General features: G+C 35.5%; 5 long non-coding RNA genes across 5 annotated transcripts; 3 read left to right on the top strand and 2 right to left on the bottom strand.

The window, feature by feature from the left end:
• Nucleotides 1–7,238: 7,238 nt before the first annotated feature.
• LOC139781187 (uncharacterized) lies at nucleotides 7,239–11,607 on the bottom strand. Its single transcript, XR_011720453.1, has 3 exons — nucleotides 7,913–11,607; nucleotides 7,735–7,848; nucleotides 7,239–7,482 (listed from the first exon to the last, which is right to left on the bottom strand). It is a non-coding gene; the product is annotated as an uncharacterized lncRNA (long non-coding RNA).
• Nucleotides 11,608–14,740: 3,133 nt separating this feature from the next.
• On the top strand, nucleotides 14,741–16,294 carry LOC139781188 (uncharacterized). The gene is made up of 4 exons (XR_011720454.1): nucleotides 14,741–15,032; nucleotides 15,103–15,259; nucleotides 15,496–15,635; nucleotides 15,719–16,294. It is a non-coding gene; the product is annotated as an uncharacterized lncRNA (long non-coding RNA).
• Nucleotides 16,295–16,938: 644 nt separating this feature from the next.
• Nucleotides 16,939–18,351, top strand: LOC139781196 (uncharacterized). Its single transcript, XR_011720460.1, has 2 exons — nucleotides 16,939–17,412; nucleotides 17,766–18,351. It is a non-coding gene; the product is annotated as an uncharacterized lncRNA (long non-coding RNA).
• A 4,013-nt stretch (nucleotides 18,352–22,364) lies between these two features.
• Nucleotides 22,365–22,809, bottom strand: LOC139781199 (uncharacterized). The gene is made up of 2 exons (XR_011720464.1): nucleotides 22,763–22,809; nucleotides 22,365–22,688 (listed from the first exon to the last, which is right to left on the bottom strand). It is a non-coding gene; the product is annotated as an uncharacterized lncRNA (long non-coding RNA).
• A 1,345-nt stretch (nucleotides 22,810–24,154) lies between these two features.
• LOC139781192 (uncharacterized) lies at nucleotides 24,155–25,256 on the top strand. The gene is made up of 2 exons (XR_011720456.1): nucleotides 24,155–24,858; nucleotides 24,933–25,256. It is a non-coding gene; the product is annotated as an uncharacterized lncRNA (long non-coding RNA).
• The last annotated feature ends 471 nt before the right edge of the window (nucleotides 25,257–25,727 follow it).

Here is a 25,727-nt window from a genome sequence, read left to right as displayed (position 1 = left end):
AGGAACAACGGCAGAACGACGCGCACTTGCGTACTTCTCCGTAAGAAGTTCCAAAGTCGGCACGGATACCTCGATTTAGCGAAGCCGTAACGTGTTCGAACCGGTTACCCCTTGATATGGCGGTGAAACCGTTACCGAACTGAGAGTCAACGGTAGAACAAACGCATACGCGCACTTCTCCGTAGAAGACTCGAGCTCGTACGAATTACTGAGTCGACGTCCGCGGATGCATCCCACTTCTGAGCTGTAATGAAAGCCCTTCCGTATCGAGGTTAGGCTTGGTGTCAGGATTGAGGGCAGCCAGAAAGGATTCCACGGGGACGTAGTAATTAGAACACACAACTTAGGCGCGAGGACTTTATTCAGTATCTCCGCGTTACGTGCGACCTGGTCGGTGGTCGTGAGGCAATTGTTGCAGCCGCTGCTGCCGAACGCGAGAACCCGCGCAGAGCCGATCGCTGTCGACCAATCATCGGCCTTCGCCAATGGGCGTTGCCGCCGCGTACGCCCTCTCGACCGCGCGCGCTACCTGAGCGCCACCAACGTCTCCAGCCAATGGGCGTTGCCGCCGCGCACGCCATCTTAACCGCGCGAAATACAAACGCGGCCTACGTCCTTGGCTGACGTTTACACTATTTTGAGTCATTATTTGTTTTCTTGAAATTATTTCAGCTCCCTTTCCCTTCTTTCAGCGTATCTTTAAGTCTATTATTATTAAATATACATTATATTTTATAATAAAATATAAGTTGCAAATATATTAAACTTTTTGCTTTCGTGAAAAAAATTTGTTTTCAGATATCTTTGGCAAAGTGTTTAGAATGTTCTAATCTAAAACGTCGAAAAATCACTTATGTACAAAATGTCCGTGTGTATGTGTGTGTGTGTGTGTGTGTGTGTGTGTGTGACGCTTTTGTTGTCCGTTTATGCTCTAACTTTCGTAATTTTTGAGATATCGGGATGCATTTTTTTTAATCGATAGAGTATCATGTAAGGAAGGTTGGGATTGAATTTGGCGATGATTGGTAAAACTGTTCTTTTCTAATAAAATTTAGAATTTTTGTTGAAATGTTTGTGGTTGCTCTAACTTCCGCAAATTTTAAGATATTGGGCTGTTTCTAATTTTATTATATTCTTCAGTCTTTTCTACCTCTATTTTATATACAATTTAAGATTTATATCAATTAGAAACAAAGCCATGCGATCCAAGCCTAGGTCTTTTTGGCAGCCTTATATTAGTTTGTGTATACATATATACTATATACTATATACTATATATATATACACATAAATTTTCCAAACTACTGCGCGCCGATTAAATTTTCGGACTTAAAACTCAGTAATTGTTAGAATTAAAAACCCTTCCCTCCCCGGAATTAAATCGACTCGATTTAATTAATCGGCGCGCAGTAGTTTGGAAAATTTATATGTGTATATATATAGTATATATGTATTCACAAACTAATATAAGGCTGCCAAAAAGACCTTAGGCTTGGATCGCATGGCTTTATTTCTAATTGATATTATCGTTACGATCCTATTTTTCTTATTATAATTTAAGATTTAGTTGATTAGATTCAGTTTTATACGCGATCAAAAAGGTCCATATGCAAAAGTCCATATATGGACCATGTATCCTGAACTCCCAAAGTTAATATCGATTTAACATTGCGTCAATTGTTAAATTCCACTTGTGCTACTAAGCTGACCTTTTTTCAATTCATAAAAAGGTTAAATTTAAAATGAAAAAGAAATTGTGCAAATTAGAAATTTGCACTTTGCTTCTTCAACAAATTGAAGTGTGCGATTTGGAAATTTGCACATAGCAAAGTCACAATTTTGAAGTGAGAGAATAGGAAATTAGCAAATTGAATTCAATGTATTGTTACGCGTTTAAAGCTTCTTTCTGAGGAACCTTGTATTTTATTAGATGCATAATTTTTAGTTTGGCTTCCTCATAGAGGAACCTTTTTGCGCGTAACAATACGTTGTGGATTCAATTTGCTAATTTCCTACTCTCTCACTTCAAAATTGTGACTTTGCTATGTGCAAATTTCCAAATCGCACACCTCAATTTGTTGAGGAAGCAAAGTGCAAATTTTTAATTTGCACAATTTCTTTTTTAAAGTTTTTCATAAAGTTTACAGGCTGCATCTTCTTCTTGCTGTCTTCCTGTAAGTCTATCTGCCCCTGTCCTTCCTTAACTTTTTTAAATTATATTTTTTCGTTTATATTAATTTTATTCCGGAATAAACCAAATTTGACGAATTTTTTGCAATCATTTCTAATCAACCAAATCTTACAGAATTATATATGAAATAGGGGTAAAAAAGACTGAAGAATATAATAAAATTAGAAATACCCCCCGCGAATGCGCTGTTAGTTCGTTTCGGCCATCCATGTGAAGACACTGCGCTCTGCAAGATTTTCTGCTTATTCACTGTAATTTTGCTGGTAGTTTCGATAAGAGGTGAGTAATATAATATTTACATTACATAATTAAATTTGACGCATTTGATAGGCTAAAACACTATAAAATTAGATTGCAAAATGATTTTAGAAACACACGTTTCTTTTCTATATATTTTAAGGTTGTAAAGTGAAATGATTGAGTTTGATAATTTCGCGCCCAAAGTTGAAATTTTGAAACTGATTGAATTTTGGAGACTGATAAAATTTTAAAGTTGTTTTTGTAATTCATAGACAATAGGTATAACGATAACTGTGTGTTAAGAGTTACCAAGACTGTTTAGTTTACAATGTAAGGTGCTTGCAGAAAAAATCGTTGCTTAAGTTTTGATTTGAATTTATAATGATCGTTATTTGTTAACACATTCACTTATTTTTATATGTGGGTACTTACTAGAGTCTAGTAATTGCATTTGTCGGTAACTGTTACTTTTAAGTTAATTAATATCTTGCAAATATTTAATTTTATATATACATATATATCAGGTTATTCGACATAAATAAATATATAAAATATAGTTTTTATATAAATATATTTGTTAACGAAAATACTCCATACGTATATATAAAATTAAATATTTGCAAGATATTAATTAACTTAAAAGTAACAGTTACCGACTAATGCAATTTCTTACAAATATTACACTCGGAAATATTAATTGTAGGCCAAACAAAAAAATACGTGTCTTCTCTTTTACGGAATTTTTTTCGGAAAGGAATTGTCAAAATAATAGGATCGTATAGGTCAAAGCATGAAAATTTCTGCAAGAGGGATCAACATAATTTTTTACTACAATTTTTTTTTGTTTATTAATTATTTTGTTTATTAATTAATTATTTTTACATTTTTACATTATTCCAAAGATCGTTCTTTGATTATCGTGCAACGGCAACTCAGATTCACGCCGAGATACCGAGGAAGCATTTCCAGCGTAAAAACATCGTCGATCGCGCGAGCTAAGTGAGAGCGACAAGGAGGGAGTAATATTCTCCCTCTCGCTCGGCACTGCCGAGCGCTGCCGACACACCGATAGACCGAGCGTCACTCTGTGTGCGTAGTGGAGGGGGGCGCATGCGCCAAAAACCGGGCCGGTATCACATCACTGGGCGGGACAGGTTCTTGATCCATGCAAAATGTCCCACGTTGTCGTCCTGCACGTACAGCAGATTTACATGCCTACCCATCTTTCGACCAGTAACCCGTATTGGCAAGATAGCAAGTTCCTTGTTTTTTTTCTCGATGCTGTACACGTTGATGGAGATGTCGTTGTGATCTTCAAACCGTTTAATTTGATCCAACGTCATTGGAAATTTAATGTTTGTAAGATTTAGCACCGACGTGTAATGAGGATACGACGATTTCCGTTCTGCATGTCTTTGGGCTGGATGCAGAGTAGCCGTCACTGACCATGCGAAATATGCATTGTCCATTGATCGCACGTTTATCACCGCCTTCTTCAATTTAATTTCTCGCGGTATTTCCACAAAACACCCCGCGTGCAATGGATTGTATTTGTTTACGTTAACAGTCAAATTAAGTATACGCGACAACGCCCATCCGCTATCACGTTCCTGGAATTCCTCCAGCGATGTTAGGGTAGGCTCGATGACGTGTCGCTTGTACCACTCACACAGATCGGACTCACGAAAGAGTTCATAGTTTCTCGTTGCGATACTTTTATTCGCGCGTTTGTCACCCGTAACAAATTCATCATTAAACATTGTGTTTATTTTTACATTGTCATGTCGTTGCATGACGTTCCGCACACGATCGAGTACAATGTCTCTCGCATCTTTGAGAAATTGATAACGGTCGATGTGTTTGGAATTTATTACCACACCGGTCAGTATACGACTTTCAAAAGCCGTATCTATCTTGCGCCATCTGAGTCCTGTCTCACTCGCACTGTATCCTGCACCCACATGCACAAAACGTTGACGTACCGAGTCTTTCAGACCTTCGAGTCGCGCGATACAGGCGACCAACGACTGTTTGAGACCGATCGATGACTGTTTAGGATCGATCGATAATCGCGGCCGTTTAATTCGGCTTTGTTCTTCCAACGATTCGATAAACTCGTCGCATCGTTGCTCCCACGCGGCAAAGTCTTCCCTCGAATTTAAAAGGGTGGATTGGTCCAACAACTCTTGCTCCATGTTCCTCTTTCTGACACAATTTGTTGCACTCGCGACTTCCAGTCCTCGACTACTGAGCGTATCACCCAGATTCGTCCTTCTATATTCTACTAATGATGCATCGTTTGCTTTTTTATCATATCTAATTTCATCTCAGCATCCGTACATTTGCGCCTTCCGAAAAATCTACGATTTGCAGTTTTACACGTGTGCGATGAAATCATTGCGAGACACGTATGTTCTTGAAAACAATATCGCGCCATTGACTTTCGGTGATTTGATCTGTATCAATGCAGCAGCCGTACATCGGCGCTATTTGCAAAATTTGCAGTTTTGCACGTGTTCGATGAAATCATCGCGAGACATGTATGTTCTTGAAAACGGTATCGCTCCATTGACTTATGCGAAATTGCAAAATTTGCAGTTTTGCACGTGTTCGATAAAATCATAGCGAGACACGTCGCGACATGTTCTTGAAAACAATAACGCTCCATTGACTTATGCGAAATTGCAAAATTTGCAGTTTTGCACGTGTTCGATGAAATCATCGCGAGACACGTATGCTCTTGAAAAAAATCATATTTGATGCCCGATGAGGTAATCTCATCACGAATGTTCTTGACAAAGATATCACATTTAACATATATGTGGTGGTGGTCACCATGCAGCAGCCATACATTGGCGCTATTTGCAAGATTCGCATTTTTGTACGTATAAATGGTCTGCGAGGATTCTAGCGCGCAGTCAAGATTTACACGTGCAGTTGAGAGTTGATTGATATATCTGTAAAAAGAGAGTATGGGAACGGACGGACGTTATTGCTCGTCGATAGTGCGTTTGCTGCGTGGCAAAGAAGTTGGATTTCGAAACGTGCTCACTTGCACTAACAAGCGGTGTCCTAAACATTCTGTATTGCATATCAGTAAAACTGCAAACAATTGTGTGTTTGCACAAAGCTACCTTAAAACATGTTGCTGTACGATTCAAGGTAGTGTTCGTGATGTTTATAATGAAGGATCAACGCATGGGATTATCTGGAGATCAAACTTGTCACATCTGCCTATTGGAAACGCGCTCTGTTTACAGTGTGGTGGGGAGTGCAAAATAAAATGGGGTCCGCTAATATTTGTATCCCCATTCGCTCCGAGGATTCTACAGATACCACTTCGATATGTATGAGGGTATAATGAACTACTATGTTCCGATTCAGGATGAAACGTGCGAGAAGCAGCACAATGAGTAAGTACCGCTAATTTTCGATACTTGTGCAAAAAAAATCTTTTATAAACATAATTGTATTTTTTCAGTTTTGATAAACCCCGCTACACGCCTCGTATTTTGGGAAGAAGATTTGCCTTGACATCGACAGCGTATAAATTTTTGGATGTTGGAATCAACGTGGGACCTATGTCCTCTGTGGATATACTTATTGGTGATAACCGAGGCAATCGGATAATTCTGCCTCATGCAACGTGAGTGACATTCATCGAAAAACGTGCAGATATTCAGCGACTCGTGCAGTCACCAGCGCCATCATCGCTAGCGTTTTGAGATCTGGAACTCGTTAAAATACGTGACGCAGATATTGTAAAATTGACATCGTGCGCCACCAGCTTGTACATGAAACCATCAACCGTACTCTTCCTGTTCGAACTAGAACATTGCGTCGAGAATGTGTATTTTCAACTATGCCAAAATGTTCATGGCGTAAGTGAAAAATTTAAACAATTTGTAGCCATTTTACGCCAAAATTGTATCGCCGATAAATGTAATGCAGTTAGAATCTTGCGTGAATTTTATGATAAAAATTCGATTATTGATTGCGAACTGTTGGCGTATGCTTCAGATAATATTATACACGATGCATTACATGAGAAATAAATGTATATAAAAATGCATATTACTGTATCTAAAATTATCTTTCCTTCTGTCTACCGTTCCCTTGTCCACCGTCAGCGGTTTAGAATTACAGAGCGGTAACTCTCGATAAGAATGCGCGTGCCGCATTCGTCGCGCGATCATTAAACGTTTTCTCATCTGTCTCGTATAAATTATTAAATATTTTTCCTCTTATTTCCAATAAATAAATCACCTAACTTAAAAAATGATCTAACTATAATGGGTGACGGGAGCGAGAAAACCGTGCGCGAGGGGGAGAGAGATGCGCGCGACCGTAAAGACGCGCGCGAACGGGGGACGGGGGCGCGAGAGAACATCTACGAGGGGGAGATAACGCGAGCGGGAGCGTGCCGTGTGACGTCACGCGGACCGACGCGGCCGTTGCACGCGGACTCCGCGGCGCGGCGAAAACGCGGTCACCCCTCCCCGCGGCGCGGCGAAAACGCGAACGCGGGTCTCCTCACCCCGCGGACCCCTCTCCCGCGGCGCCCGAAAACGCAAACGCGGGTCCCCTCACCCCGCGGACCCCTCCCCCGCGGCGCCGGAAACGCGGTTCCCCCTTCCCCCGCCCGCGGCGCGGCAAACAATGCGGTTCCCCCCCCTCCCCCTCCTCGCGGCGCCCGAAAACGCGGTAACCCCCCACCCCGCGGTATACCCCCCCGACCCCTCCCCCTCGGTATACCCCCCCCCCCGCGGTATACCCCCCGCCCCTCACCACCCCTCGAGCACTTCCACTTGGGTCAGAACGCCCATACCTTACCTACTGGTTTCCATATACGTAATAACGTAGGTTTTTTTGCTCGTCGAGAGTTACACATTTTTGGATTACCGGAGTGTTGATATTTTGTTTTTTCATCGTTATTGAATACCAAAATACCAGTCCCTGATCTGGTTGTGTGGTTAACTGACCAACAATCCACGGCGTAGGTAGCGTTGTAGAAGAGCCTCCGCTGTTGTCGGGATGTGCACTTGATTCATCTGCAAAAATACAAACAATCGATCACATCACACATTTTTGGTAAGGACAATGCGACGATAAAGACGAGGATGGCATAAGGAACTATAAGATAAGTTTCTTCTATAGTTTTTAAGTATTCTAGTACATGTCAAGATGCGTAGCTTTTAATAGCAGTAGCTATGGAAAATTCACATAGTGCTAAATGTGCTATGTATTGACTAAATAAATGTTTTAAGGTATATATAGTTCTTTTTTTTATTCATAAAACTTACTTTCGGTGACAGTGACTGATGAAATGTTAAAAGTTATGCCATGAGTCGCCAGAACTGGAGTTTCTGCAGCAATTGGCCCATTTACGATATTTGTAGCAAGATCGGTTGCTACTTCTGTAATAAAATTCCAATATATAAATGTTGATTTATTTGAAATAAAGTACTATGCAATATACACCTTCAGCGGCAACATCAATTGGCAGATTAATAAATCCAGTTACTGCCTCGACTTCCAAGATCGATGATTCATTGATCGCAACAGTAACATCAGACGAATTATGTATTGGAGACACTGCAACTTGATTCCCTAAAGCATTGACGATGTCAGACTCTTGTATTGATTCGACAGTTTGCTCATTGTTCTCGAATATGGTTGGAACGGCTGATTCGTGTAGACGAGGATGTTTATATGCAATCTTTAACAGCAAAACAAAAATAAAACGTACAGCATTCAATAGATAAATAAAGTAACACTCGTATGTCAAATAAATAAGAAACAAGGGCCAACAATCGAGCAAAAACAAAGATGTCAATATAAAGTTAATTTAATAAACATACCTATATACAACGGAACGTTTCAACCGCACAGGGTCTTCTTCAGCCGTTATAAATTACAAAAATACATAGAGTCGCGCAAAGTGAAAAATTAACATGTTAAAAAGTAATACGGTAAAAAATAAATAAAAGTAGCCGTTTCTCGAAAGCAAATGACAAAGCCATCTGGAGTCACATCTAACATGAGAGCATTAAATATTAAAAGTAAAATTGTATATAAGTAATAAAATTGTATATAAATAAATATCTGTGAATCTATTGTAAATTGTAAAATTATAAATATGAGAATGTCTAGAGTCAATTCGCAAGTATGCAGTCAGTGATGAGTCCATGATCTATTATTCGTTGGTTGGCGAAAACGAACCAAGTCAGCAGTTAAAAAGGCAGAGAATCTTATGTCCATCAACGTTGTAGTCACGTATAAAAAACGTTCTGAAATTCGATATCACGATAGTGGGAGGACGTCTATGTGGTTGTTAAAAATAATCTCCGTATGGACTTACATATTACAGAATTGAATCGTGGTCCGAAACTAAGTGCTCTCGTGATCGATGTTCACTCCTATACGTCTCAAATAATAATGACGCGCATTCACATTAGGTTAACCGCGAAGGTTAGTCTTCGCAATAATAAGAAATAGTTAGATGTCGGTGAGTTCGCTAAGAATACCGTTATATGACTCATCCAGATACTCTGTGTCCTTGTTCAAATTAATGCCACTTTTTTGTTCTTTAATATGTAGCATTTCCGAGACGAGTCTTTTATAATAGTTAGGTTCCGTATCCATTATTTTGACGTTGTCCCAATCAAAGGAATGATTCAATTCTTTAGTATGTTCGGAAATGACCGAGTGTCTGGATGGGTCCATTTTTATATTATTTTTATGTTTGTTAATTCTAGTTTTTAATTGCCGCTTTGTTTGTCCCACATATGAAGCCTCGCAATCTTTACATGCAACCTTATATACAACATTACTATTAGTGGCTATTGAGTTCTTGTCTTTTTGTGCTTTGATTATGCTACTTAATTTGTTAAGGCATCTATAGCCAGTTATGTGTTCCTTTTTATTGAATAATAATGTTGCTTTTTCAGATATGTTGTTGACAAATGGGATCACTATAAATTTCCTATTAACATCGCTCGAATCTATCGAGTTATTTACATTATTTCTAAGTTTACCATTAATCAGATTGTCGAGCCTGGTGTTAATTTTTTTAAAGATTAATTTGAGGGGATAACCGTTGTCCAGTAATATTTCGATAATCATTTCTAGATTATTCTTATGATATATAGGGTGAGATAACAAAATTGCTCTGTCCACTAAACTGTAGATAGAGCCTATTTTATGGCAAATCGGATGATTTGAAAAATATGACAAGTATCTACCCGAGAACGTTTTCTTGTGAAACCAATCGATTTGTATGGCATTATCTACTACCTTCAGCGACAAATCTAAGAAACTAAGACAACGATTATTCTCATATTCTATAGTGAATTTTAGGCGCTCATGATAGCTGTTAAAAGTATCCAGGATACGATCAATCATGTTCAACGGCGCGGACATAAATATGTCATCAACATATCTGCGATAAATAGACAAACGTACATTTAAAGAATTTAACGTTTTTTGTTCCAAGTCTTGCATGACCACATCAGCAATTATTGGGGAAAGGGGTGATCCCATTGGTGATCCATGGGTTTGCTTGTATATAACGTTATATTGAATGTGAAGAAAGTTGACGAAAGAACAAATTCTATCGCCATCATAAATTCTTTTTTTGATACCTTCGTTCTTTTTTTTATGTGATCCCATCTATTGCTGATGCCCTCAAGTGCCAAACTTATGGGGACATTCGTGAAAAGCGAAACTACGTCCAACGACACCAACACTTCGTTGCTTAAAATCTTTTTGCCGGAGAGTTCGCTATACAAGTCAAAACTGTTGTTAACGTGACTGTCAGTCTTAGGTATGCTTTCAGAGATAATTTGGTGTAAATAGTTAGCAAAGCTATATAGTGCAGTATTAACGGAAGAGACAATAATTCTGAAAGGATAGTTTTCTTTATGGATTTTCGGAAGACCATAGAATTTAGGAAGGATTGAATCGCTCGAGCGGAGAGAATAAACTTCCTTTTGGGAAATGTATCCTCTCCTTACCCATGTTTTTAATAGGTTATTTAACTTGTTTTCAATAATTTTAGAAGGGTCTTTTTTTACAACAGAGTACGTACTAAGATCTTGCAACGCGTTTTCCATCTTCTGTATATATACATTTTTTCACTTTGCGCGACTCTATGTATTTTTGTAATTTATAACGGCTGAAGAAGACCCTGTGCGGTTGAAACGTTCCGTTGTATATAGGTATGTTTATTAAATTAACTTTATATTGACATCTTTGTTTTTGCTCGATTGTTGGCCCTTGTTTCTTATGTACAGCATTCAGTTTTGTGAGCAATAAATTGCAAAAAAATGTAACAATGTTTTTTTAATTTTATTTATAAGTATATGTGATAATGTCAGATATAACACGAAGGAATTAGAGTTCGAAGGATATTCAATGTCTGTACAGAATTTTGTAAATAAAAAGTCTATAATTAATTAATTTATTAGTCTTTAATTTCTGGAATAAGTTTAGAATTTATATATAAGCTATTATAAATTTAGCTTTCAAATTAAAATCGTTTCCCGGAATAATTTAGGATTAATTTTACGGATTTTATAGATTTAATGCGTTCGATACCGAACAGATAAGTACGTATGATAATGTCAGCTACGACAATATATCCAAACTGCCGAATAAATTAAGGAAACTGGAACTTACCTCTGCAATAACTTTCCCGTTCGCATCATGCTTGACGTACTTTCTGAGAATATATTTCTCTTCAAAATGTTTCTCACAAACATAATGCGAAGACGTCAGTTTCTTGCTAGGAATCGCGGCTTGCCATTTTTTGAGCCGTTCACTATGCGTTGGCACTTTAAAAACCGACCGTTTTATTTTCAAGCTTTTAAAGCCTGTTTTGCATTTCGGTACAATGTACGGTTTTGTCATCGCGTCAAATTATAGAACGCGTGCACGGTGACGAACTATCTAACGCAATGACAACACAGGTTACGTAGGCACTTTCAAATCGACATCCCTCGATAGCAGCGACACCACACAAAATGACTTCGATATTGGAGTCACCCCCACCACTGAAATTCTATCGAGTTGAGAGACCTGTATGTAAGACCGTGATCGTCGCAATCGTGACACGAGGCACGATGGCACTAGCGGAAGCTGCGGAAGCGGAAAGAGACTTAGGGCCGGTTTACAATCAGTCGTATGTCGGAGGATATTTTCCGTTTCACGCACGATGCGCATAATGCATAATTTATCCTTGTTATTCATCGAGTGTTAATAAACAAGGATAAATGATGCATTATGCGCATCGTGCGTAAAACGGAAAATACCCTCCAACATACGACTGTACGACTGATTGTAGACCGACCCTTAGGGTATTTTCCGTTTCACGCATGATGCGTATAATGCATTATTTATTCTTGTTTATATTAACACTCGATGAATAACAAGGATAAATAATGCATTATGCGGATCGTGCGTGAAACGGAAAGTATCTCCTAATGTGCACAACGTGTTCTAACCTATAATAGCTCGATCAAGTTATCTCTCGTACGAGGGCGAATCAAAGGCACGTCCTCGACCGTCTCTCGCTGGCGTCGCATCCTTTCACGAGCGACGGGCCGTCGCGCACACGAGACACCCGCGAACGCGGTTCACGATTTCCCACGGACGGGCGCGGTCTTCTAAATGTATCGTCACGATCGTGGCACGATGGCACTAGCAGAAGCGGAGAGACCGCGAACTTGCGTGCGCCGCTATGGCGCATGCTATCGAGGTATATAATATCCGGCGGTAATTAAATTAGTTATTAAGTGTATTGGGCCGAATAAGTATACCGTATGGAGTTGATATAAGTTAATATATTTTTAAGAATACACCTTTTTTATGCATATATATTGCATAAACACTTGTATAATTACTAGTTTTATAATGTAACTTTTCATTCGATCATGTATCAATTCATCTACTGATAAATGTAAACAGTTCAAGATTTGACTTCAGTTGACATTCGTACAAGAGAAATGTCGGCAATGTCGCGACATTGCATCTCTTCGCTGTAGGCAGCTATCATGCCAGTGCCATGTGTTTGAGTGAGGTTATGTATTGTGTTTATGTTGAAAAATAATGGAAGGTAACAAACAATTTCGATAACGGGAGATTTGCTTGCAAAAGAATAGTGCTGTGGAAAGAAAACACTACACGGCGCGGCGTTGCCACATGTTCACGTCGCGTACAGCTCATCGAAAGGCCGACAAGAAACGCGACAATTCATCAACTTTTGATTGAATTTTTGGCCTTATTACACGTCAACGTCGTTTTGTCTTATACTTAACAAGTGCTAGAAGAATCAAATAATGTTATTTTCAGTTTTTTGAACTTGTTTCTTTACAGACAGTGAGTGAAATTCTCGAAAAATGTATGTTTCCGGTACAATTTCCCATAAAACCTATGTTAAAAATGCCAACTTTGAGATTTAATATCTCAAAAACTAGACGTCAGATCTTCTAAAAATTGCAAATTTAAGCGTATTTAGGTTTTCTTTATAACATATTTTTAATTCAGATTTTTTTCTTTGACATGCTCTGATGGCCCAATCACCTTAAGTTTGCCTACATTCAACTGCATTCAATCATCGTATTTTTTGTTTGGAAATTTGCTCTTGAGGAAATTTGCTCCGCATGCAAAATTATTTAATGTATCTAATAGAACATATTTCTCAGTGTGAACATTTTTAATATAATATATAATGAATACAAACAATGAACATTTTTGGGCATATATGTTTTTTGTTTATTGCAATTAATGAGAACTTTTTGTTATTAATTAACAGGCAATATTGTTATACCAGAAAGTGCTCCGAATGCAGAAAAGCCTTCCGTACATGTGCTCAAAATCGTAGACGAAAATTTGCAGAAATTATTGTCTTCAACAGAAATTTCTTCACCGGATGAGTTCATAAATGTTGAAGGTTTTTTTAATATATGTTTGCAATAACACTTTGTGAATTATTATGAATTTTAATTTTTTTTTATTCATTTTCTTAGATACCCAAAATTCTTCATTGTTTTAGATTGTTCACCCAAAGACAATTATGTCTATCAAGTTTTAAGTGAATCTGGAGAAGGAATGTTCCTATTAGAACTGTTTAATTATGAAAAAGACCCAGAGAAGCGTGCTGCATTATTGAAAAGAAAGAAATGTACATATTTTGACGTTCACGCTGTAGCAAGATTGCTAATTTTTCACGAATATAAACGTACCAAATCATATTAGTAAGCACTCTTTTTTTTAAAGTAAATATCTATTTTTTTTTATTGTAACATTGTAAATGGCAATTATTTTATTATATTTAACATCCTTGAAAAATACAATAACATTTATTAATTTCGAGTTGTTTAAGTTGAATCAGACGAGCGGAGAAAGGGCAATTTCGTTAAAAAATATTGGTAATTAATAGAAGTGTCAATCAATGCTGCAAAAAATTTTGCAGTGTCCCACTATTCCCAATCATTTTTGAGAATGTCAAAGACATGTAACGAAAAACAAACTGGATTAATGCATGTACAACGAAATCCATCTTCGAAATTTGGACAATTGTCCATTTTTAAGCTAGATTGGACCAACAAAAAAACGTGTCTCACTGTTCCCCATGTTCCACTACATTACAAATATGACGATTGTTCTCCAATATTTTGACATTTTTGTGCAGCATACCACCCTCAAGATTGGAATTACTGGCGGCAAGTGCAGCAGACCTATTCAAAGGTTACCTAAAAGAAACCTTTTATAGTCCTGGAAGCAGTGACAGTAATGCCCACGGTGCATTGCAAATGTATTATAACAGATTCCGTGAAAAGTCCATAGCGATCGGCAAAGTAAACATAAGAAAACGAAACTACTCAGAATCAGGTTAAAACTGTTCATATATTTTTCAAATTTTTAAATTTTCATATATTTGAAGATGACATGTAGAATATATTAATAGTACTTTTGTGTGATGTAGTAAGTGTAAAATTCAATTTAAAGCAACATTTTTAGACCGTAAAATATGTTTTTGCCGCGGTCAGCGCACGTGTGTGACATCATAAATGACCCACAAAAAAAAAAGACACGAATTTCAATACTTTCGGTCAAATAACTCAATTGGAAGAATTGAAATTTTGTATTCGTTTCCGTTTGTTGGGACATGCATTATACAATATAATAGAACTTGTCATCCCTCCCAAGGACAATGAACTCTATTTTCCGGTTTGTTTCATAAAATATCATATGCCCCGTGAAGGAGGATACTCAAAACACTCGTACAATGTTTTCAACACTCGTGTTCGGCTCGTGTTAAGGAATATTGCACTCATAATATAAATCTCTTCTTCATCTCCCATTGCCTATACTATGATTTATGTACCGAACAAAAGAACATTAATGTTTTATTTTAGAGGAAAATTTATCTATTGGCTCACAAGAGCTTCAAAATCCAGTTCAAGTAATAGATGAAGAGTATATAAAAAAATGGATAAGTACGTCCCAAAATGAAAGGATTGCATATTACGAAAAAAATGACTTCAAAACAATTTTTATTACCTTCATCAATTTAAGGAATCAACTTGGATACATATTAGTAGGTCAATTTTTTATTTTTGTTATATTATTATTTGTATATGTATGAAATTATTATATTTTATTTGTAGCTAGAAGCTGATTTTTGCTCTATTTTCAACAAACCAGAAAATTTATTTTCTCAAAATTGGCCACCAATCGCCCAAAAAATCTTACGTCTTGCGAGAACAAAAGCCGACAAAGAGTTGAAAGAACTGTTAAACAAAACAGAAAACCTCGTGAAAGACGGTAAATTACGTTGTCTCTAAATCGTTCAAAAATTCACTTTGATCATTTTTGTTAGGTTATATATGTACGTTTAGTGCTCGTATAAAAGCGTGCATCACATTTACATGTGAGATATCATGCAGGGATAGAAATTGCATGGAATAGTATCAAATCGCATTCAAAATTTTTGTATGCGATCTCGTTTAATGGGTTATTAATTTATGTAAAATTTTTTAATGGAAATTTATCTTCTTCAGAGGATAAAAATTTATTTGCCTTAATCGTACTGCCGTACATTTTTCGAAAAATCACGAAATTAACGAGTCGATCAAAGGTTGGAAAATGCTGGAATCCGAACAAGTCTGAAGTTTTGAAAACTTTTATTTATCACGTGAAGGTATATAATATTATTTTTCTATATAACTATTGTACTGCATATATTCTTCTAGTTATTGTACCATTATTTCATTTATTTTATAGGAAACTGAAAACTTCTCAGAATCTCTGAAATTTGTGAAAGATGATTTGGAAAAACTACACACGGAACAACATCTAATCGTCGAACCGTACGTGGTTATAAACGGACCAAGCATCTACAAAATAATTTCGGCGGTTGTCGTCATTGGCGATCAGATTTACCAAACTTCCCCATTACGTGCGGTGGACATATGTTTCCAGGCTGTGAAAGTTTGCAAAAAAAAGTTTTCACACGTGTCAGGCCACGTGTGGCAATTTTTAGAGAGAACGGTGTACGAATTCACCAACATTAATTTGCATTCATGTGTAACTGCAGTTATCGAACAAGTTAATAGAATGTAAATTTATTAAAAACAAAGAAAGTTTTTTCGTGAATGTAAAAATTGATTACATAGTATAAAGGTTTATTTATTTAACCTGATAATGGATTCAGGAAACGTTTCAAACATATCCGAAATCGGTAGAGACATGCTTGATAAAGAGATGTTAAAGTTGACATTATCCCTTTACAATCATCCTCTTCTATCTCGTAAAGCGGTTAACGATGTCATCGATATGTTTGATAAATTTGTTTCGCAATCGTTCCTTACATTCATTCAAAACAGAGTGAAAATGTGTAAAAATGAAATAAATGATTCGTCGTACGCAAAAATACAGTACATATTAGAAGACCTGAAAGAATATGTTTGGAAAGTTTTCAAGTGAACATTTTCGGTTCCAAACATATAAACAGGAAAGTCTGTACATCTCTCCAGAGACATTTGAAATCGGAAAACAGCCTGTCGTTGAAAATGACAATGAACAAAATGAACACACCGTAATGAAACCAGTATTCGGTGTTCACATCCCTCTAAGAAAAACGTTGCAAACAATATTTGCCATTCCTGGTACGTTCGAGCAAATTCAAACTTACATGGATGAAGTATCGAATGAAAAAATACGACTTTCGAATTTCATTCAAGGTGATTTATGGAATAAAAAATATAACAATACAGATAAAGTAGTTCTTCCGTTGTATTGTTATTATGATGAATTTGAAACCGGGAATCCGTTAGGAAGCCATGCGGGAGAAGGAAAATTAGGGGCAGCATACGTTACGTTCGCCACATTGCCACCTTATGTCTCTGCTAAATTGAAGAACATTTTTATTTCTTCGGTGTTTTATGCGAAGCACCTAAAGGAATTTGGCAACGAAAAAGTATTCACGAAAACAATCGATGATATTAAGAGTTTATCCAAAGAAGGAATAAACCTCAACATCAGTGGACAGAATATCGTAGTATTCTTTGAATGCGTTTTAACGTTGGGGGATAATTTAGGACTGAACTCAATACTTGGATTTTCGGAAAGCTTCAGTGCAAATTATTATTGCAGAATATGTAAGGCTTCCAAATCTGAATGTAGTGATCTACTGGAAGAAAATGATGCAGTTTTGAGAACGGTCCAGTCGTACAATGTTGATGTTGCAAAGCAAGACTTCCAGCATACCGGTATTAGAGAAGAATGCATTTTTCACAAAATACCGAATTTTCACGTTGCGGAAAACATTACGGTTGACGTAATGCATGATGTGTTTGAAGGCGTAGCCGCTTATGACCTGGGGAACATTTTGACTGCATTAATTAAGGATAAAGTGCTAACATTGCAAACTATTAATTTCAGAATCGATACATTTCCTTATAACGAAATCGAAAAAGGTAATAAGCCAAGAAAATTATATTTTACTTCAAGTCAAAAGGGAGGGCAACGGATAAAAATTAAGCAGTCAGCCGCCGAATTGCTATGTTTAACGCGATATCTTGGATTAATGATAGGAGATTTGATTCCTTCGAACAACAGATATTGGGAATTATATAAAGAACTCCGGAATATAGTTGGCATAGTAACATGTCATTCACTTGACAGGGGTCAGATAATGCTTTTCAAAGAGTTTGTTAAAAAACACCACGCTTTATATTTGGAATGCTTCGGACCATTAAGCCTAAAATGCACTTATTAACCCATTATTCAAGAATAATGCTTTTAAATGGTCCCGTAATTCATTTTTCAGCCATGAAGTTTGAGAGAAAAAATAAACAACTGAAAGAATTTACAATGGGAACCACGTCTGATGTTAACTTGCCACTGACCTTAGCTATCCGACATAATTTAGAATTATGCTATATACATGAATTCAATAAAGAAATCCACGGGAAGATCGTAAATGGACCAACAAACAATGTTGATGGCTGGAATCTTTTGACAAAAATGATCGATTTAAAGGAAAAGATACCAGTCACAACGTTGAAATATGTGACAGTAAATGGCATAAAATATTCACCAGGAACAATATTGGTGACGCGTTTTGCAGAAGATCCTCAATTTGGAAAATTAATAACAATTTTTTATTTTTTACAACAAGTTTATTTCCACGTGCAAGAATTCGACACTATTTGCTTCAACGAGTATTACCATGCATATCAAGTACATTCTAAGGTCTCGAAACCGCTATTCGTAAATGCGAACTTAGTACCGGAAAAGCCACCTTGTTTGTACATAACAATTTATCAGGATGAATTTGTAGCATGCAGATATGACCTGTAAATATTATACTTTTACATGTATTTACGATTGAGTAAAACATATTTTTATGAGAAGTTATTGTCGTTTATTTCATTCCTGTGGCAAACAAAGATGTTTTTTAATGAAGTCGGTAATTCTCATAAATCTTTAAGTATCAAACTCGCACTACTAATCGGTAAGTACCCATGTCACTCTGTTTAGAGGTTATGTTATTTAATATTATTTTCATAATCATTCACTCCAATTTCACGAATTATATTAAATAATTAAAACTATTAACGCTATTTAAAGAAAGTAACCGAAAAAACCAATACTCGTATTCGCATTGCCACACCTGCACGGTGTCTACGGACGGACATGGACACGAATGGTCAATCCACGCGTTTCACAGTCTCAGACTGTGAATGCGTTAGGATGGAAGTATGGCTCCGATCACACTTTTGCAATGATATTTGGTAAGTATCACACCTACTGAGTGGCGGTATTAAATCATACTCTGCTAATTCCTATCCTTACGCAAAAACTACACTAGGGTATTTCCTATCCTGAATTCGGAAACCAGTCAACAACAGTATACTAGCGAGCGAAAGCGGTTGGTATGATTGTAAATAAGTAACCTACAGTGTGAAACTTGAACAGTTCTCTCCGTGTGTGCAGAGGTCTTTTAGTTCGCCTTAAGGCAAAAATTATAATTTAGAAAATATATAATTTATAATTAATAATTATTAATAATTTACAAGATATTTATAATTTATATGATCAATTTATATAATCCGGGTATCCATCCGTATCGGTAAATAACGTAATCATCATTATGCATATTAAATAGATATAATGTCAATATTAAAAATTTGTGCAGCTATATACTCTTTTTAAACTGAATTTGTTTCTTAAGATGATTTTTGACAAATTATATATTTGCGCTGGTTGTGACATATGTAGACTATATAATAACACTTACATCAAATTAAGAAGTAGTCTACCACGTAAGGCAGTTGGCTCACGATCCAGAGGTTCCGAGTTCGAATCCCACCATGGTAAGTGTGTTTTTCAAATACGAGAAAATATTTATAATCATAGACTGCATCTTAAGAAACAAATTTAGTTATAAAATGGTAATAAAATTTCGAAAAAAATAATTTTTTTACGGTCATTACCTTATTATAACTGTTACGTAATAGTTAAATAACACGTTATGTAACATGTTATATTGCTGAGTCGGAAATTGTAACTTACACGTAAGTTACATGTAACATTCTGGTTTATATAACCTGTTATATTCGGTTACATTGTCGTTACATTACTGCTATATTACTGTGTTCACTGGGATGTCTAAAAATACATTAATTTTTTCGATACATATCTAAACATATGTCTCTAGGTATATATTGAAAATACATAAATCTAAACAATAATCTACTTTGATAGTGATTTTTCAAGCATTACTATAAGCAAAAATGAAAAAAATTAAATTTTTTTATCGACGGTCCGTAATTCCGTAAATCATCCATAATTCATATTATAATTATTATTTACTATTAAAACTACCTACTTATTTTTTACATTAAAATATACAAGATCTGAGTATTTACCTTAGATGATATATTTTGTGTTATGTTTTTGCTTATATCATTTTGTAAACAATGCTACCATCATAACAAATATTAAATTTAGACTTTTTCTGTAAAATTTTTTATAGAATCGCAAAACGTGAGCGAGTATATTTTATACGCTTATATTTTTATATATTCATCATTAACTGTTAAAAAAAATAATCAATTTTAGGGCAAATATTTATAATAAGCATAAAAAGTTACTTTAAATGGTATAAAATAAAGGAAATAATTTTTTTTTCGTGAAATTCAATTTGACGTATGTCGAATGCGGGTTTGGCTGGAGAATAGATACACAGTCGGCCCGCGCTATACGTACTAACACATATATATGTGTTTAAACGTGTATACTTCGCGCGAGACATACAGGTGGCGCTATGTTCATTTCTAGTGACATTCTAAAATACTCTGTATATTTCATAAGTTTATAGCGTTTTTTTTTGGCTGCACTACTGCCCACTAGTGCAACACTAGTGGGCGATAGTGCAGCCAAGAAAAAACGCTATTACTATTTCAATTGTGTTACCAGCTTTAATTTCAATTATTGTAAAAGCGTGGTTTATTGTATTTTTTAAAGTGTTACTTGCAATTATATTAAAATAAAATAAAAGTGTGTAATATCAAATAAAGTATTACATTGATAAACAAAATTAAAATCGTTTTTAAGAATACAAGGTAGGTTAAGCAATCAACATAAACAATATTTTTTAAATTATTATGTAGATTTGATTTAAAAAAGCAACCTTTTCCAATACTTAATCAAACTTTTTTCATGATGATAAATTGATAATTAACTAATTTATAATTGTCATGTACGCAAATCTATCTTATCAGTTATATATATTCTTTATAACCTAGAAAACTATCGATCATAATATTATGATCATTAAACTTCTAGGGTATATTGACTATTAATTGAAGCATGCTAATTAACTTTTGTATCACTATTATATTGTTATTCACAAAAAGCTAATTGTAAGCCATAAAAGTTTTTTAAGCTTACAAATATTTTAAAATTTTAATACTATAATTGTTTTTTAAAGTAATAAAAAAAGTTGATGAAGTAATATCAAACAAACATAACAACCAAAAGGATCTTTTCCAGATTAATTATTGATGTTAATAAATTCATAATTCAGTTATTAACAGTTGTTTATGAGTTCGAGTCTCGCGGTCGCTTCACAGCGCGGGCGGCGACATCGACATCCGTTTTTCAAATCACGAGTGCACGAATTTGAACGTCCCTCCTATATTGAGTCGAGAAGTTTGACCATTCAAAGTGTCGCGTGATTCGCTTCGCTTGAATACGATACGGCCAATACGCGACACGCGTGAAGTTGCAGTGAACTGTGCGCTCGACGCCGTCGACGCGGAAGAAGGACGCCCGTCCATTGCTCCGGCGAGCGGGCGAGCCGCATCGCCGCATCATCGTTCGGTGACGGACAGGACGTGATAACAAGAACGATCGAGCGACTGGCGTCGAGGATCAAGGTGCGTTTCGGGACGGGACATTTCGGAGTGCGAAACGTTTCGCGAGCGTGAAAAGCCGCGCTTGTTCGCGTAGCCTTTCGTTTCTTTTACGCGAATTCACGTCGAATTATTTCGCTATTCATGGTACTCAGATACAATTGAAAATTTATTTTTATATATATGAACTCTCATTTTCTAAATCTTTTTTAATTCAAAGATAAAATGTCAAGCGAGAATGCAGTTTCTTCAAGTCAAGGTCGTAGTGAAGACGATGATGATGACATGTCTGAAGCAATTACTTTGGGTGTGGTTCAAGATGTAGACGAAATAAAAAAGGCATTGTTGGCTGAATGTAACACTCGAGCTTACCTTGATGGTACATATTTTAAGCCTGATTTAGACAATTCTTCAATAAATGGTACAATAATTGGTATTTGCCAAATATGCAAAAACGAGCATAATAAAATGCATACCATCAAAGGTTCATTAAAAGCTCCGTCAAATTATTTTACTCATATAAAGGTAAATATTTTAAAAAACCAGGGTTGCCAAAAAAATTTTTTTTTTACTTAATTCGTTGTTTCTTTAGTAATATTTTTAACTATCAATGTTTATAATGTTAATTTTTCGATTGAAAAAAATTAATTAATAAATCACCTTCAATTTTTAATAAACAATAAATGTGATGTAAATTTAAATTATCAATTGTTAACAAATTTTTAGTTTAATTGATTTTATTTATCGATTTTAAAAAATTGGTCAGTTAAATTGATTTCATTTATCAATTAAAAAAACAATTAATAAATTTTAATCAATTTAATTATTAATAAAAGTAAATTTGCTTGCAAATTTATTATTATTATTAAGTTAAAATTAAAAGTAAATTTGTAAATAGTAAAGTAACTTATAAAGTTCCGCATTTTTAAAATTATTTTCATTTTTTCATTCAATAAAAATTAAAATGTACTTTAAACAAATAACAATGGCCAAATTTCGAGCAAAAATAGGTGTTAACATTTATATATTCAAAATACAATAGTACAATCGAATTAGTTTACGTTTCGACCATACTTGGTCTTCTTCAGAACCGCATATACATAATTAAAGTCGAATTTACAAATAAAGGAATCGGGTACGATCCGGCGCTACGAATTTACAATCAAATCTACCCATGTCAGCAGAGAAATAGATCATATTGAATATATATTATCGGATGTTAGTCAAATTTAAAGCTGAGTCGATCGTTTGTTTGTTACGTTGCAATACTTATGTGTGTCCAAGTTGATGGTACAAGCGAGGCCATTGTCTCCAAACCCTCTTAGTGGCAACTGAATCAAATTTTGAAATTCAGTAGGAGCACGTGAATTTAATAATTAAGTTTGACTCGTAAAAATGGACTCACATAAGGGGTCAGTGCAACCAAACGCGAGAGTAATCTTTCCATCGTCAGATAGCTTAGTGACAAGTTTAATTTACCGTTTTCTATTAATAAAAAGAAAGCCATACATGAGGTTATTAAGGATTTGGAAAGTAATGGAAGTAAACATACGATTGACAACCAAATTAGAATTCGTAATGTGGCGATTCCTCAGTTCTATATACTCTTACAAAAAAGACCACACACTACACCGATCGAACGTAGTCTCATTGCGAAGTATAATTCCACGATTCAATTCCAAAAAAACAATCCGGATGTTATCTTTACAAGGGCTGATAAAGGTAATGTCACCGTAGCATTAGACCAGAAGGAGTACATTCAAAAGATGGAGGCGATGCTTGGCGACAAAGATACCTATGAAGTGATTAAAAGAAATCCATCAATCAGAGTCGAAAGAGAATTAAATGCTTTGATTAAAGTTTGGTTGCAGAAAAAATATATCTCCAAGCAACAATATCTTTTCCTACACTCCAGCGATTCCATACTTCCCAAAGCTTATGGTCTTCCAAAAATACACAAAAAGAATGTTCCTTTCAGAATAATAGTTTCATCCGTTAACACGGCCTTATATAATCTTGCATCGTATTTACAGGAAATTCTAGCTGACAGTATACCGAAACCAAAGAGCCACGTAAACAATAGTTTTGATCTGTGCACCGATCTGTCGATGATGAGATTACGAGGGTCTGAGATTCTCGTCTCATTAGACGTTGTTTCATTATTTACTAACGTTCCTTCGGAGTTGGTCGTGGAGGGTATAAAGAAGAGGTGGAAGTATATAAAAACCAAAACGAGCTTAACTCGTGCTGAGTTTATCGCTGCTGTAAAATTTGTTTTGTCTTCTACCTTTTTCACATTTAACAATGTCATTTACAAGCAGACGTTTGGTTCCCCAATGGGCTCCCCTTTGTCTCCTACAGTGGCTGACATTGTCATGGAGGATTTGGAGGAAAGGGTTCTGGGCGCATTGAGTATCCGGCCGTCGTTTTATAGGCGCTATGTGGATGATATTGTTATGATGATTCCTCGGCATTGCATTCAGGAGGTTTTAGATCACTTTAATAATTATCATGACAGACTTAAATTCACAATTGAGTATGAAGTTAACGGCCAACTTAGCTTTCTGGACTTGATGTTAATTGTTAAAAATGACACAATTATAACAGATTGGTTTCATAAAGAAACTTTTTCTGGGAGGCTATTGTCCTTCCATTCGAATCATCCTATTCAACACAAAATAGGAACTATTTTTAGTTTGGTTGACAGAGCGATGATATTGTCTCATCCTAGTTTTTATAACAAAAACTTAATATTTGTTGTAAATGTATTACTTGGAAATGGGTATCCCATCGATTTTTTATTCTCGCATATCAATAGGAGACTGAGGAAACTTCAGTCTATAAAGAAGAATGACTCTGAACGTTCACAACAAATTAAAAGTTTTATCGTTTTGCCATATTTAAAATCTACTTCTGAAATTATCACCTCAACGGTTATCAAATCAGAAAATTCCGTGGGATACCGTATTCTCAACAAACTTAATAACATTATAAAGGTCCAGAAAGATAAGAACGCTCATTTCAATAAGAATAATGTAATTTATAAAATCTGTTGCAAGGATTGTGATGCCTCTTACGTCGGTCAGACTAAGAGGCAACTACGCACTAGAATAAAAGAACATAAAGCTAATATCAAATTAGATGCGTCCAAGCATTCGGTAGTCTCTGAGCATATTATCGGATCTGATCATTCTTTCGACTGGGACAATGTTCGTATCTTAGAAGTGAAGCATAACTATAAAAAGAGACTGACTGCAGAAATGATACACATCAAGGAGCAACCTAACGGCATAAATTCAAACAAGGACACAGAATTATTAAACGAGGCTTATTTTGATGTGTTGAGGCTGTTGTCATAAGTGTTTTAATAACAATGATTTGGTTGCTCTGCCCTTGCGACGCGGATATTTTCTCAGTCGTTCGCAATCTTTAGTTACGAACACACGCTCCTATCTGACGATGGAAAGATTACTCTCGCGTTTGGTTGCACTGACCCCTTATGTGAGTCCATTTTTACGAGTCAAACTTAATTATTAAATTCACGTGCTCCTACTGAATTTCAAAATTTGATTCAGTTGCCACTAAGAGGGTTTGGAGACAATGGCCTCGCTTGTACCATCAACTTGGACACACATAAGTATTGCAACGTAACAAACAAACGATCGACTCAGCTTTAAATTTGACTAACATCCGATAATATATATTCAATATGATCTATTTCTCTGCTGACATGGGTAGATTTGATTGTAAATTCGTAGCGCCGGATCGTACCCGATTCCTTTATTTGTAAATTCGACTTTAATTATGTATATGCGGTTCTGAAGAAGACCAAGTATGGTCGAAACGTAAACTAATTCGATTGTACTATTGTATTTTGAATATATAAATGTTAACACCTATTTTTGCTCGAAATTTGGCCATTGTTATTTGTTTAGATGTTTGCTTCATCGAGCGTATTTATTTCGTTTTTTGTAAAATGTACTTTGTATTAATTATTTGATGACTATTATTTCGATCAATTTGTTAAAAATAAATTTGATTAGAAGAAAAATCAAGCTATATTGACTAACATATTTAAAATACTACTTTTGATAATTTATTTTTATCATCACATTAATTAAATTAATTTTTTAACATGAAATTATTCTAAAGTTTTCAAGTTTATTCCTTTAATAAAATTAATCATTCAAATATTACAATTCATCAATTAAAATATTATTAGTTTATCTTAAAAAATTAAATTGCTGATTACAATAATATCAATTGTCCATTCAAATTCAAATTTCTAATTGAAAAACTTCAATTAGAAGATGGTTTAAAATCTAATTAAAAATAAAATTTTTTGATTAATTTTAAGTAAATCTTAATTA

This window comes from Temnothorax nylanderi, unplaced genomic scaffold (assembly GCF_030848795.1).
Source record: "Temnothorax nylanderi isolate EJ_2023f unplaced genomic scaffold, tnyl_v1.0 TNYL_tig0321_pilon, whole genome shotgun sequence".
In the NCBI taxonomy this organism is placed as follows: domain Eukaryota; kingdom Metazoa; phylum Arthropoda; class Insecta; order Hymenoptera; family Formicidae; genus Temnothorax; species Temnothorax nylanderi.
This window is presented reverse-complemented; position numbering and strand designations above follow the sequence as displayed.